We start from the raw sequence: 14,955 nt of genomic DNA on the forward strand, positions 1-14,955 counted from the left end.
GAGGAGAGGAGAGAGGAACTCAGTGTGTCAAAGGAAGGAAGTCCCTCGGCAGTCTAAAACTATAACAGCATGATTAAGAGCTGATGCAAGGCAGACCTGAGCCAGTTCTCTATGGGTTGGTAGGTGAATCTGAAGACTATGAAGAGAAGCAGTGAAAAGAAAGGGTGCTGTGTCTGCAGCTATACACCCTCCCACTATTGGTAGACATTATCTTCTCGAGACCACCACACAATTTCCACAATACCTACTGTTTCTAAACAAAATCCTTTAAAATCCATAGTTGGATGAAGCATTTTGTTGTTGCACTGATGTCCTGTACTTCGTGTACTGCATCATAGGTCCTATTAACTTAGGAATGGCATCCTTACAAGTTACACTTATCAATCTAATGACACTATTATCAGCTGAAAACTTTCAAAGGCTTGAACAACTCCAGCAGCCTGATTTTGATTGATAATACATCTTGTTATGGATTGGCTTGGTACAGTAAGTGCGAGCTCCATAATTATGGCATGTTTTGTAGGGCATATTTTTAGGGTTTCCTGTTGCTCTTTTCTACTTTTTCAGCACTCAATACAAGCTGTGTGTGACAGTTTGGCAGTGGTGAACAGAAGCTCTGCTCAAAATGCTGACACCTTCCAATCAGTCAGATAGGAAGCGCCAGGCAGAACACTGGAGTCATACGCACCACCAGCTGATCGGCCTGCCGTCTGACAGCTCATCAGCTGATCAATCAGCTGACCTTTAAGATTATCAATCTTACTCAAACAACTCAATGAAGTGCCCTTTTATAATCTGACAGCTCACACTCCTCTCCACCTGTACACAAGATACTGCCTGAGCTGTTCCTTAATGTCGTGTTTTGCTTTCTTTACTTATGGACTTATATGTCTTTGTTTTTGCATGCTGGTTGAACTTATTTGCGGAGCATCTTTTTCACCACATTCACATGTATACATGTAATAAATCCAAAGTCAATTTCAATCATAGTAAGGATATCAGACACAGGTCCAATGAGATTGGGTTTATATACTGTAAATGCAACTATTTATATTAATATTCAGCACCTCACTGGCAGTGACAGTATGCAATTGGCATGTACAATTATAATGCAAACTTCAATAAGAAAAGCAATCGATCATGAAAGAACTTATGGAAATGAACCTTTAAGGAGTCTATACGTTATCCCCTGTTTATGGCATTGCAGTGGAATAGTGGAAGTCAGTAATGAAGCTGGATACTCTAGAGAAAATCTATGTTCAGGGAGGAAATGAGTTATGCTCTTGCTCCTTAAGCAGCTGTTATTAGATTGGTCTATAGCGAGGAAATTAACCTCTAACTTCCCAGGGGGAGTCATTCCTATTTTAGATGTAAATGTATTTAACCTTTTCTGGCCGCTGGCTGCATGCCTCTGGGAAAAAGACTGCTTTGTGGTCTGAGTCAACTAAGGCTTGGCGGATTTGTGGGTTTGTGGTCTTTATGAGCTTCATTTTTAACACATCAGTTGCCTCAGTATTAACACAGTAATGATTTTGAACATGTATTTGGATGTAGGGGTCAATAAGGACATTTTTATGAAAATGTGTCTCTTGAACCAGAAATGGAGTATGTAAATTAGCTAGCGTCATATATGTTAACAGTCATTCGTCATTGGTGTTTGTTGTGTAAACTGTCGTCACGCCTTTATTTAGACAGGTTCTGTTACAGAGAGAGCCACAATGCTCGCACAATAATTAGCACTACAGGATGTACCACAAAGCAAGTTCTACAGAGCCACAATAACAATAACAGGTACCACTGTTCAGTTCAGTTCAGTCACTTTATCATTTCAAATGGGAAACTTGATATGCAGTCAGGAGTGAAAGCTAAAAAAGAAAAGCATCCAAACAACATACAAATAGACAAGACAACAATACAAAGTCATGAGTACAAAAAAGGCTTCCTGCATGCAATACACACAACACAATGTATCACTACTGGAGCCATCTCTAAAAAACAATTTTACATTACATGTTCAAATTATGCCGAATTATTGCACATAGGACAAAGAAGTTGTTACTCCTATTGTTCTTGAATAAGGGTACTCTAAATCTGCGACCTGAGGGGAGGGTTACAAACTCAGGGTGAAGTCTAATGTAGCTCAGCTCAGCGGAAATTCTTTTAGGAAGACCTAACTTTTAATCTATGCTCTCTTAAATCAAATCAGCTGATATCACGATATCACCATAATTTCCCTTTTTTGGGGATCAATAATTATCTATATATATCTATCTATCTATCTATCTATCTATCTCCAAATAAATGTACATTTTATGATGCTGTGCATAACGGTTGCATACTTGCAAACAAGCCTGATTGAAATGTAGCTCAGCACAATTTTTTTCAGGAAGACCTAACCCAATCAGAATCATACACAAATTTCAAGGGCCAATCACAGATTCACAATCCTGCTTTAAAATCTGATTTTCCCTTTGCTATTAGGTGTCATTTCAGGCAAAGAGTATAACCCTCCACCTCCCCTTCCAGCTCCAGTCATCTACTCCAGCTGACCGGTCCGGTCCATCGACCCATGTCTAGATTCCAACGGGGGGGTATGATGGTTCTCTACCCCTATACACGAGCTTTTGGACTATTGCACTAATTGGACGGATTGCGTTCCGCCTACTTCTGCCTATGAAGAACAGGAAAAAATATTACAGCAAAAAGCAATACTGTTGCCAAAAATAAGGCAGAAGAGGAATGCTGGCAGAAACTATTGTGTAACCTCATAAGTTAATATAAAATTTACAAGTTAATATATTTATCATCAAGGGAATGGACCCAGATTACTTGAGGTGCCATATAGAGATGGTGCATCTGTTATGATCTCACAGAGACCCAAATGCAGACTCATGAGTAGAAGGGAATTTATTGCAAGGAAAAAAAGGGGACTGGAGGTGGGATGAGCAAGGAGGCTGCTGGCAGAGGCAGGGGGTTGGTAGTTAGGGGTAATGGCTGTAGATGCTTGAGCGAGGCAGATAAGTGAGCTGGGATTGGAGTGGCTTGCTGCGGTGGCTGAGGGTAGGTAGGCAGAGGAGAATGAGGTCAGGTCAGGCACAAAAACACTCAAGAAAAATACTAGAACAAGGAACGGCCTGAAGCGTTATCCACCATGATAGCAGGCTGAATGATCTGGAGATGAGAGGCTGAATGAGCAGGGTAGGTATAATGAGCTTGATAAACTTGATGGAAGGCAGATGCGGATGATCAGCAGCAATCAGAAGCCAGGAGAGCGCAGAGGAGCGCCACGCCCCCAGACACAGGAACACATAGGAGAGGGGAAAAACATGGAGGATGTTATAGAGTGTATGTATATCCATGTATTGCTTTAACACTGAGGTCCACGTTGGAAAGACGTTTTGCATTACACTTTTCATGTGCTAACCCTTACTAAGCATCCAAGGATGTTTTGATGTATCAATTCCCTCCCAATGTCTCCCAATGTGGGAACCAATTTAATTGTTGGACAAAATAAACTAGTATTGATTAAATATTATCTGTGATAGAAGGCTTATATTAGAGCCAGCAGGGAACTGGCCAAAGAACACTACAAACATTCAGTAGTTCAGTGAGAGCAACAACAACCTTACAAATAAAATAAACTGTGTTCTTGCTCAGAATCTCTGCATTGCTGATAAAGGTTCACTTGGCAAAAACCGCTACAGGAGTTTTTTTGCCAACATCAAGTCAAAACCTTGGGTAGCACTGGGTAGCACTGCTTGAAAACAGAGGTGAGTTGAAACATTATGTTATATTTATTTTCTTACAGGCTGCATCACTGATTTTTTATACTTTTTGCCATTGAAGACTCACAATTGATGGCCACTGCGGGCAAGACGGACTCACTTCCTCACAACATACAGAGAATCTCTTTGCTCTTTGTCATTCTAATTTTTACACTTTACTCTCCTGTCTCTATGTGGTGCAGGGCCAGCTCTGTCTGTATCTGCATGTGCTTCACTGTGTTTATTGTTGATTGTATTTTTTGAAAAATGGATAAACCTGTATAATAACCATTCCTAACGAATTGCAAATTGATAGTTAAGCATTTATAAGTTGAGTTAATAGTTATTTTACTATTACAATGAAATAATATAATTAATCATGTATGCTAATAACCAATTATAAGTAATGCTATCTGCATGTTCAATATTATTATATATTTAATTCAATTTACAATATATAATTCAATATTTTAATTTGCCAAACTTGAAGTTCTAGTCCCATACTAGCCACAGCCTTATCTACTGTAGAAGAGTAGCACTTACAGTAGTTAAGTATTGCATCATGTCCCAATAAAGATTTTTATACAGGACAGTACTCAGAGATGTATTGTTTATAGTTTTATGAATTAGAATTAGAATGCAGTGTATTTTCTGGGGATGGAAAGCACAGGTATAGTTGTGAAGCTATACCTAACTACCCTTTTTCTTTTTACATTTCTTAGCCCAGAAATATTTGGATCACCCATTATACAGTGTGTCTATAGTATCTTACCACTGCCAGGACTTTAGGAGGATTTGGCAGTATAAGAAATTCAACACAAAAGCCGTCTCCAGAATAACTCTGCAGCCCAATTTAATTTTCTCATCCCCCCCAACTTCAGGTCTTGGCCCAGCCTGTGAGAGAATAATCTGCAGCGGCAATGTATAATTAACTAGAAAGGCCAAAAGATCCATCTGGTTTTCAATTAGACTGTTATCTCCTGAGAATGGGTCTAACATTTGACTTCTATCTATAGAATTCAAGTCATCAAGGTCAGCAAAATTAATGTCTCCCATGTCTAAACCAATCCCCAGGGATAACTGCAGTTATTCTCTAGGTTGGATATGACATCTTTCTCATGTAAAAGTTCCTCAGTATTTTTCTAAAAGACCATCCTGTGTGTGTTGAACACAGGCCTTGTTAAATGTAGTAGGGGAAATGCAGTTTATGCTAGAATAGATTTTACACACTACATTGCCCCTGATAGAAGGACATGAAAAGGACAAATGGACAAAACACAAATGTATTATCATGTCTCAGATCAATAAGTGACTAAGTGAAAATACTAACATAATATGTGAAGATTATATCTCAGACAGATATGACACCTGCTGCACTCCATCTTTAATGTGCCCAACAACTTATAATACTTTTCTAGCATAGCCCGGGTCTTTATGATGATAGCTCGTTATTTACAGTGCATTAATCAATACTACGGGGATTGTCTTTGAGATTGCTTTCCTTTGAATGAGTGAAGGCTGGTGTGAGATTTAGGCTTGATTCCACATTGAATATGTTTTTCTCTTTGTCCCTGATGTTTTTCTTGTTTACATGTTTCAGTGGGTTTTTCACCTTTGAGAGAAATCCATTGCTGTTAAGAGTCATTGATTACCAGCAACATTGTATGTGCGTGCGTGCGTGCGTGCGTGCGTGCGTGTTTGTTAAAGTAATTAGCATGCAGCTTATTTTATCGACTAGTTACTTTTAACAAACAAAACTTTACGGATTAAGTTTGTAGCTAAATGAACACATTTGAGAAATAATTATGTACAGGTTAATTAAACAGCATGCGATGTCTTCCCCTTAGGTAGCAAAGGTCTAAATGTAAAATAAATATTATTATTTCTGTAGATGTTTACTTTTGGAGTAAGTAAATAATTTATTTGAGCAGGTTTGAGAATCAGTTAGACTAAGACAAGTCCCTTGGCTTTAACAAACAACCTTGACTCGGCACTCAATCTGTGTCCAAAGTCCACATCTGGTTAATTATTTTAATGTAAACATGTTTACTGCTGTACTCTTGGCAATGTTATGTCCCAAATGAATCACTTTTAAGCAGTGAGCATTAAAGTTGTATTTATAGGAAAATGGATTGGAGGTGAAATCAATTCCATGTGTCTGTCCTTGTGGCTGTCAGTGTTTCATAATTAACTGTCAACCCATTGGGTATTGGATAGTTATACTGATTCTGATCGGCTTTTATTTCCATGGGTTTGCTTCGCGATGCCTCTCCAGCTCTGTCTTTGTCATCCAATTGGCCTTTCTCGCCTTGGTGCTGCAGGCTGATTGGTCATTTTAGCCTACAGCGGTCTTTGATGTTAAAGACTTGTTTGTAGCCTCTGGTGATACATGTGTCATACATGTCCTCTAGCACACTCAGTTAAACTCCAGGCCAATGACAGGCCGAGGCAGATGACAGCCGTCTACACACACAGGTCAATTTCCAATCTTCAAATCAGTATCTGAGTCATCCCTGAGCCTCCTATTATTTTTTAGAGTGAACCCCAGACTGGTTCAACCTTCTCTGATGGTTTTAATTGGGCACACCAATACAAACTGATATACAAACACATTTGTTTTAAATAATTATGTGTTTTAGATAATAAAGTAATGCAATTACCTGCTGCTAATTGGTGTTAAACGTTGACCAGTTATTCCAAAAGTCAGGACATCACTATGAATGTACACAACTAAATTGCTGATGTGCCTCTTTAATGTAAAGATCACTCACTAATACACATTATAGAAATTTTACATCATATAGTTTTTACTCCATACTAGCAGGTTATTAACTGTTTAATTATTTACTAACGCAAAATAATAGATGCTTATTCATTATTTGACCAACAGCTCTAACCTTACTATGATTTTGTGTTTCAATCTAATTAGCACAATCCGCAACTTTTTCAGTTTAGTTCAGTAGTTTAAGGTTAAGGTTAGTATCAATTATTTTGGTTCATATTACCTGACTGTATCACCGTGGCTGAATCTGCACAGTCTGCTGTTTTCACATACTAGAAAACATCATCTTGAGTTATTCCAAGCTGATCCTCACTGAAGATTGATCCTGTCCTTCCATTTGCTTCCATAAGGGTTTTCAAAAGCAGAACAAGCACTGTTGAGCTACTTTAATGTATTTGAAACAAAATATGAACACAACTCCTAAATCCATGTGGTTCAGTAGAGTGAAATAAGGTATTTCCTCTCTTATCTCCACAAAGTGTTAAAGTAGTCCAGGGTTGCAGCACCTACTAGTAAATAACCTCTCTAAAGCCTTGTAGATGTTATCAAGATGCGACTCAAATTTTGCTGAACACTCACCCAGATTCCTTCAGCATCATTCTCTTGACAAAGACATGATCAACTACAAAAACATAGGTGTCAGATTTCCTTAATCTAGAACTTCCTTTGAGATTTGGTTACTGCAGGTCTTTCTGCTTCATGTTCATCCATTGTTCGCAATTATTAACTCAACCATAGCTGTTTTTATTCGTCCTGTGTGGTGAGTGAGCCGTTTTGCTTATTAGTGTTTGAACCTTGAGAAACGGGTGTTGATTGAGTTCAGGTAGTTGCTGAAAGTTAATTACATTGAATACCCGCGTTTTCTGCATGAATGCATGCATGGATGTGTGTGTGTGTGTGTGTGTGTGTGTGTGTGTGTGTGTGCGTGTGGCTTTGTGCGTGTGCGGGTGTGTGATGTGTGTGTGTTATGTGTGTGTGTGTGTGTGTGTGTGTCAGTGTTGCACATTACAAATATTGACACTCATCAGACTGTGGTGTGTCCAAAAAGTTAAAGTCATGTGTATATTAGTGTCTGGTCCCTGGTGACACTGGTGTGTGTGTGTGTGTGTGTTTGTGTGTGTGTGTTGTGTGTGTGTGTGTTGTGGTGTGCGCGCCGCGCGCAAGCTGCGTGCTGTTGGTTTGCTTGCAGAGCTCAAATGTCAACAGCTGGCATGGAGCACAGACACTGAAAGCTTTCGCTAATGCCGCAAGATGATGCCAGCCACAGGCTGAGCATGCAGGTGTGTGTGTGTGTGTGTGTGTGTGTGTGTGTGTGTGTGTGTGTGTGTGTGTGTGTGTGTGTGTGTGTTTGTGGTGTGTGTGTTGTGTGTGTGTGTGTGTGTGTGTGTGTGTGTGTGTGTGTGTGTGTGTGTGTGTGTGTGTGTAAGAGGAAGACCAGCTGTTTGAAAGGTCAGAATATCCACAAAGGAAGCGGCTACAAAGAGGGAGGTAGATGAATGGATGGATGATGGGAGGAGGGCTAGAGCATAAGTAAAGAAGTAAAGAGAGGCAGAGAGATAGATAGGAGTGGAGTGTGTGTTTCTAACCCTTTAACTTTTAACTTTGTTATACAGCATCTCAACTGCTTTATTTTATTTGCTGAGAGCTTCTGTTGTTCTCCTGTTAATCCACTCTCAGTTTAGCATGGACTACCTCTTCCAGTGCTGTTTCTGCTGACATCCCAAGGCAAACTAGTATTGAAAGTCATAGCTGCTAACACACTTCTTAATGTGGAATTTCCAGCTTTCGATCTCCTGCTATGTACGTTGAGACAGGTCTCATTCAGGTCAGCGTCCAACATAACATCACAACCTGTCTCAGGCAGAGAAGAAGTTCAACTCTTGACTCCATAGATGATGGGAGACGTAACAGCTGTTTATAAGGCAGGGCTGCCTCATCCTGCCAAAGTCATGAAGGAAGTTAACACATAACACTACTGCAGTATGGTCAGGCCAGCATTGTTTTCTGTCTGTGCTGAGGTGTTGGGGTTAGTGATTTAGGTAAGCAATATGTGTTTACAGCACCCGCAATATCTTTGTTTACATGGAAGGTTCAGCTAAACTTACCGGCTCCAGCAGGAGTTTAAATACCCCTTCAAGGTAGACAGGAACCTCAGAGTTGGGAGCCACAGAGTCACGCATTTCCAGACCTTCCACACAGCATTCCAGGATGGCAGATAAATGTGCTCTGGTTTTTTAGTGTTGTCTGCCCTTTCTTAATTGTTCAGCGGGCGGATTGCCACTTTGGAATAAAAATGCACAATGCACTGCCAAAGTGAAAAGCACTCAAGTGTGTGAATCCATTGAAATCTTAGAGGGTTTTTTTCATTAGTTTTTACTAAAACTGTACAATCTTGTGGTGGTTAAAGTGTGTGTGTGTGTGTGTGTGTGTGTGTGTGTGTGTGTGTGTGTGTGTGTGTGTGTGTGTGTGTGTGTGTGTGTGTGTGTGTGTGTGTGTGTGTGTGTTTTACATGCTTCTATAACTGGGTCGAACTAGATATCCTAAAAGTGAAGTGTTGAGACATACTTGCTACCTCTTAACAAATAGTCCAGCGAGGAGACCTGGGATGTGCAGGTGTGATTCTGGGTCAAGTGAAACCTTGAGCTGGTGTTTTGTTCACCAGTCAAAGTTAAAGTAAGGTGAGGCATTGTAATTCCTCCCTAACCTCCACAGCTGAGAAACTCCAGGCTAATGTCATCCTCAGTCCAGCAAAGCAGTGTTTCAGTTCATACACGTGCAAATTCAGAGTTTGTGTGTTTTCCTGTGTGCACAACTAATCTCTAATCCCTAATGTCCTCCTGCGTGCTGCACATTATGTTAACAGCAGGTGCTCTTAATTATATTCCCCATGATTACAGGCCCATTTATAAACCTCTGTCTTGCTCCAACGTATTACAGAAATTACCTCATAAAACATTAATGAGAGTAATGAGATTACATGAGCAGCTTAACTATGGTCTCCATGACATGATAAACATGGTACAGGACAAAATTAATTCGGCATTTATCAGCAGAGGCTGGTAAATAGGTGGTTATAATCTGTGCACTGTTTTCACCTTGACTGATCACCTTGGACATTTGGTTAGAATTACAAACAATCATTATAATCTTACTGTCAATAGATTTGTAAGCATCCTTATTGCATCATGTCCATTTCCTTGATGCTATATTCCTTCACCAAATAGGCGCTTTCACTGTGTTCAACCATCATTTATTGTAATATTTACACCTGTGCTTTCCCTACTGTGACAAGTCAAAATGTGTCTAATGGCCTAAATCATCAATCCCTTATATACAAACACTTCTCCTAACATTGAATGCACTGCTCACCAATGGTTAACCCTTACAAGTGATTTTGAGATGGGGTTTTTTTAGAGTCATACATCAACCAACCATGTTTTTTTTTGCTTTTTTGCTTTTTTAGGATAGGTACAAACATAGAAACAGAGGTGCCCGCGAGCACACACACTTAGACACACACGCGCACGTGCACACGCACACGCACACGCACACACACATATGTGCATACACACAGAGAGAAGGTAAAAATGTATATTATCTTTATTTATATGCATGCTAGAAGACAAAAGTCTATTTAGATAAAAAGATGGATGTGACTGAGAACTTGAGGAAACTGCAGTGGTAGTGACTTGTCAATCCCAAGGTAGCCATGCCCTAAAGCGTACCCTGCTCGGTACCTGATTGGTTTTACAGCTTTTACTCTAAACAGGACTATCATGTACATGACCATCTTGCTGTATTGAAGCGGACTTAAAACTGCAGTTGGGACCATGAAGTCATTATGAAAATCCTCACTGAGAGTGAGAAGTATGGTCATTTTCTCATGGACTTTTATACAATCAGATCCACTTGCCAAAGTTCAAACATACACCAACCAGGACGTTTAAAGCGCTATAGTTAACACGTTGTATTTCAAGTAGAAGTGTTAAAACGACAAGTTGCAATTTTACAGGGAGTTACCTGTTGAGTTTGCCCACCTGCTGCAACTATTTCCCAGCAAACAGCATCCCGGGACAGTAATTTCCTAGAATTTTGTCATCTGGCAACTAAAGCAGTCTTAAGAATTGAACAAAGCCTTTATGCTAAGCTAAGCTAAGCGCTTGCTTGCCCTACAACAGTAGTTAACTTAGGCCTTATCCGAAAGCACACGTACATGTAATTGTTTTTGACATGTTTACAGATAAATGTATAGTCCCTCTTCCATTGTATTGGGGAACAAAGGCATCAGAGTACTCTACGAGGGTAGATTATTCTTTTTGCATGTATTTGTACATGTATTTTATGGTGAGAATGAACAAATTGAAAACCTTCTTTTTAAAAATACCTGTCTACGCATGGACTAGGCCTCAAAGCCATGAATGAAATTAGTAATTTCAATATGATATTATCAAGAAGCATTCACAAATTCCATGGGTGATAAAACAGGAATGTTGGTGAGTGAAGGACAAATACAGCAACTAGAAGTGTGTGATGCAGAAAAACAACAGAATAAACTCAAAATGTCAAGGTATCCCTTTAGGGGAATATTATTTTATGATCATTTAAAGGTCTCATTAATCATATAGCATGTGGCTATCAGTAGCCATTGTTTTCAGTGAGGAATGCTAACCAATGCAAACCAACCAGTGAAGAGACTTATTTCCCCCCAGATGTGAAGAAATAAAAGGAGTGAAATGCAAAATGTCAATTGTCCCTCTCAGTAAAAAGCTGCTCTGGAATCATTTGAGGTGCCATAACTCACATAGTGACATTCTGTGGAGTTGTACAGTGCCATGTATATCCTTTCTGGCATTTACAGTCAATCTGGTGACATTTAGAATTTGATTTTTTGTTTTTTTTCAAAAAGTCTCTGTAAGTAGGACATGTGACGCCTCTTGTAAAATGTATGCTGAATTTCTTTGGGGTTGATTTCAGCACTTTGACAAACACTAATTCTCATGCTCTACTCTTGCCCTGTGTCACAGTAGCAGGACTTATATACTGTTCCACTTCCTGGATTGCTCCGTTGTTGATGGAAATTCCGCCAGATTTCACTCATTTAGGACAGAAATCCATTGCCTTGTGCTTTCTTTGTGTAGACATTTTAAACTCCAGTCAATTTATGAGGACTACGTTTAACCTTTTCTTAGATCTCTGCAGGGTAAATCCAGATAGCTAGCGAGACGATCTGTCCAATCTGAGTTTTCTGTTGCACGACTAAAATAACCTTTGAACGTACACACATTTGAAAACAAGTTACTTCCAGAGGCTTTTTTGCTGAGGCTCCTGGCTTAGCGTTGCTCAAGGCGATTGTGATTGGTTTAAAAAAATGCCAATAAACCAGAGCACATTTTTCTCCCAACTTAAAAAGTTGTGTTGACTACCCAGACCCGCTTTTGCAGTGCTGTGGAGGAAGGTCTGGCAATGCGAGCCTACATGACTTGTAGTGTAAAGTAAAGAGAGGTCCAACACTCAGTTAGGGTAAAAAGGTAGTGACAGACGAACACTGGGAATGAGGACAGATGACAGTTTACTGAAGGTAATAATATTTTTCTATTCGAATAAATGTAACTTGAGTCACTATCGCTGGATGAGGTAACTCAATGGCAAGTGAGTCTATAGACCACTAATGAAAGCCCTTACCTTTGCAGTTTTACAAACTTTCCTTTCAAGTGACTCATATGGACGTTAGATACATCAGAAATCTGACTACTGCAAGCAATCTTGGTCCAGGCTACATAAAAAGTTAGGGTCGGCCGTCCTCCAGTCCAGAAGGTGGTGGTAAAGCACCTGAAGCTGTTTGATAACCGCCAAAAACAATAGAACAATAACTCCACTTTAGCAGTTAAGTCACAACAATGACAGGTTAGCAAGGTAGCTACAGTAATGATGCATGCACATTCATGAACACAGGGATGGCTCGCCTGGATGGACAGCGAGGGAGACAAAAGTTTTTCTCTGTATGGACTTCCTCCCTCACCCATACAGATCAATGCTTTCACTCACACCCGTTATTCAGCATTCAAACTGATCAGGGATCTGTTAAACACTGCAACAGTACTTTACACTGTCTGTGTGATTGTATGTGTTGAAACCTCTAAAGCTGCTTTCTTCCTGTCACTTTATATGTGACGGGATTGACAGTGGCTTATTTCAGAGTGACTTTAGCCCCATAATCACAGATTTACCCAGTAGAGGCTACTTCCACAGAGCACATTGCTGACGTAGTTAAGACCAAGGTGGTTCAAACAATTGTAATCAATCCATCTCTAATTTTTGGTGGATGCTTTTACATAAATGAGGTATAATTATGTCTAGTTTAATATCATATTACCTGAAAGAGTAACTAGACCGGGGCTGCCACTTGTGCTGCAATCTAGTGATAGCTACACACTCTGCTAAGCAATGCTTTAACTCTTTGTTGTCTTTTCTGTCCTTCCTTAATGTACCCTGGAAATCCAGAGTCACTCTGATATCGAGTAATGCTGCTCATTAACTACACCCTTGTAGTTGAGCTGCACCAATCACATCAGTGTATCTGATATAGGCGGGCCAGAGGCGAGCTAAACAGATGACGACAGTTTAATCTACCAGTTAGCTCTGCTGGTAGCTGAGCGTATGGGGCTCTGGATACGTCCCCCTGCGTGTTGTTGTGATTGGTTGTAGTGTTATCCAATTGCGTGCAGTGAGATTTTCAAATGCACTCTTGGTGCCGCCCCTCAAGATGGGCGTTTTATGTTACTCAATGCCAGACCCCTAATCCTTTAGGATTTGGATCTGGATTTCCAGGCTATCCTTAATGCAGCCCTTGATGAATTTTGGATGATTTAGCAAGTGCTTGATGTAAAATGTAAATTTTGATGTTGAAATACAACATGTCTAACCTTTAGGTAGCCCGAAGATGCTGCAGTTGAATCCACATCACCTCTGATCTGTGGATCATAGTAAGCTAGTGTGAATAATCCTTCACCCCAAGGACTGCTGGGCCCTGCAGTCCGCTTTCCCGTCACATCAGAGAGCTCTGAATGCTCAGATGGCATCAGACTGACAAGTGTTACCAGGGCGTTTGACATTTGACTCAATGTTTCATGTCAGATGTGAGACAAAAAAGTTCAAAGGTGCTGCATCAAAATGCAGCAGTCACCTCGGGGCGAAAGTCTTTCACCATTTACAGTGGCCGTAAATGCCAGTGAAAGGCCACCAAAACACGATGTTATGTTATGTTAAACATACTTGCGTGTGCGTGTCTGCGTAAATGTTTACAGACTCGTATTAAAGCAGTTGTTGATTGTCTGGTGCTAATCTCTCTGTGTTGATTTGTTTTTCACTTTATCCATCAATAAAGTCTCACTCATCGCAATACTAATGCACATCTTACATACAAAAACACATATCCACACACACACACACACACACACACACACACACACACACACACACACACACAGGTTCTTCTGTAGATTGATCTTGCTGGTAAAAAACAGCTTAAGCATCTGATTAAACTCTTACCGCCGATGCACACACACAGTCATCTGCATCACGGTGACATACAGAGACAGTATGTGTCTTCTGGTTGTCATGGCAACAGGCAGGGGAAAATTTATACATCAAGGTTATCACCTTTCCTTTCTACATTTTCTCATTCATTTTTTTTTCCTTTCATCTATCTACAATCTTCTTTAATCTCCAGTTCCTGCTTTCCTCTATATCATCTCATTTCTTCTTCTGGTTGCCTCCTTTACTCTCCTTTGCTTTCCTCTTGCTCTTTTTCTTTTTCCTCCCTTGCCACACCTCTTCTCTTTTTCCCCTCTCTTTGTCGCCTCTCATCTTCCTCCTAAATGTTATTTTATTCACTGCGGTCCTCTTTGCCTTTTCATCCTCTCCTTTTACCTCCCTACTGTGTCCTTTACTCGCTTCCTGCCTTCTCCCATCTTCTTTTCTTCCTCATATTCTCATTTTCTCACCCTCTACTTTTACTCATCCTCATTTTCCCCCCTTGTGGTCCACTCATCTTTCCTCTCCTCTTTCCTCTTCTCCTCTCTCCTTTACACTTCCTGTCCTCTTGTTATCTCTAGTCAGTCCTCCCACTTTGATTATCATCTTTCTCCCATCCTCTCCTTTTCTCCTCCTCTCGGTATATCTGCAATAACCCAGTTTAGCCGTGTTTTCCCATTCCAAATACTGTCACCTTGCATTACCTCAGAGTTTCTACTGGGTGTCCCTGTGGGTTATTTATGTGCGCTCGTCTCTATATGTGCTTGCTCTTTTTTTCTGCCACCACATGCCCAAATAGCAGCAAATGGCTTGGGCATTAATATTCAGGCCCTCCAGGCATTTGGTGCTGGAGCTATTTGGTAGAATATTGTTGTT

The 14,955-nt window shown here is 40.2% G+C and overlaps 1 long non-coding RNA gene across 1 annotated transcript in view; it reads left to right on the forward strand.

Moving 5' to 3' along the window:
- The window catches only part of LOC116670630 (uncharacterized), a 21,680-nt gene that overhangs the window by 5,118 nt on the left and 1,607 nt on the right, over positions 1 to 14,955 (forward strand). The window lies entirely within an intron of this gene.

The sequence above is a fragment of the Etheostoma spectabile genome, chromosome 20 (genome assembly GCF_008692095.1).
Source record: "Etheostoma spectabile isolate EspeVRDwgs_2016 chromosome 20, UIUC_Espe_1.0, whole genome shotgun sequence".
Taxonomy (NCBI): domain Eukaryota; kingdom Metazoa; phylum Chordata; class Actinopteri; order Perciformes; family Percidae; genus Etheostoma; species Etheostoma spectabile.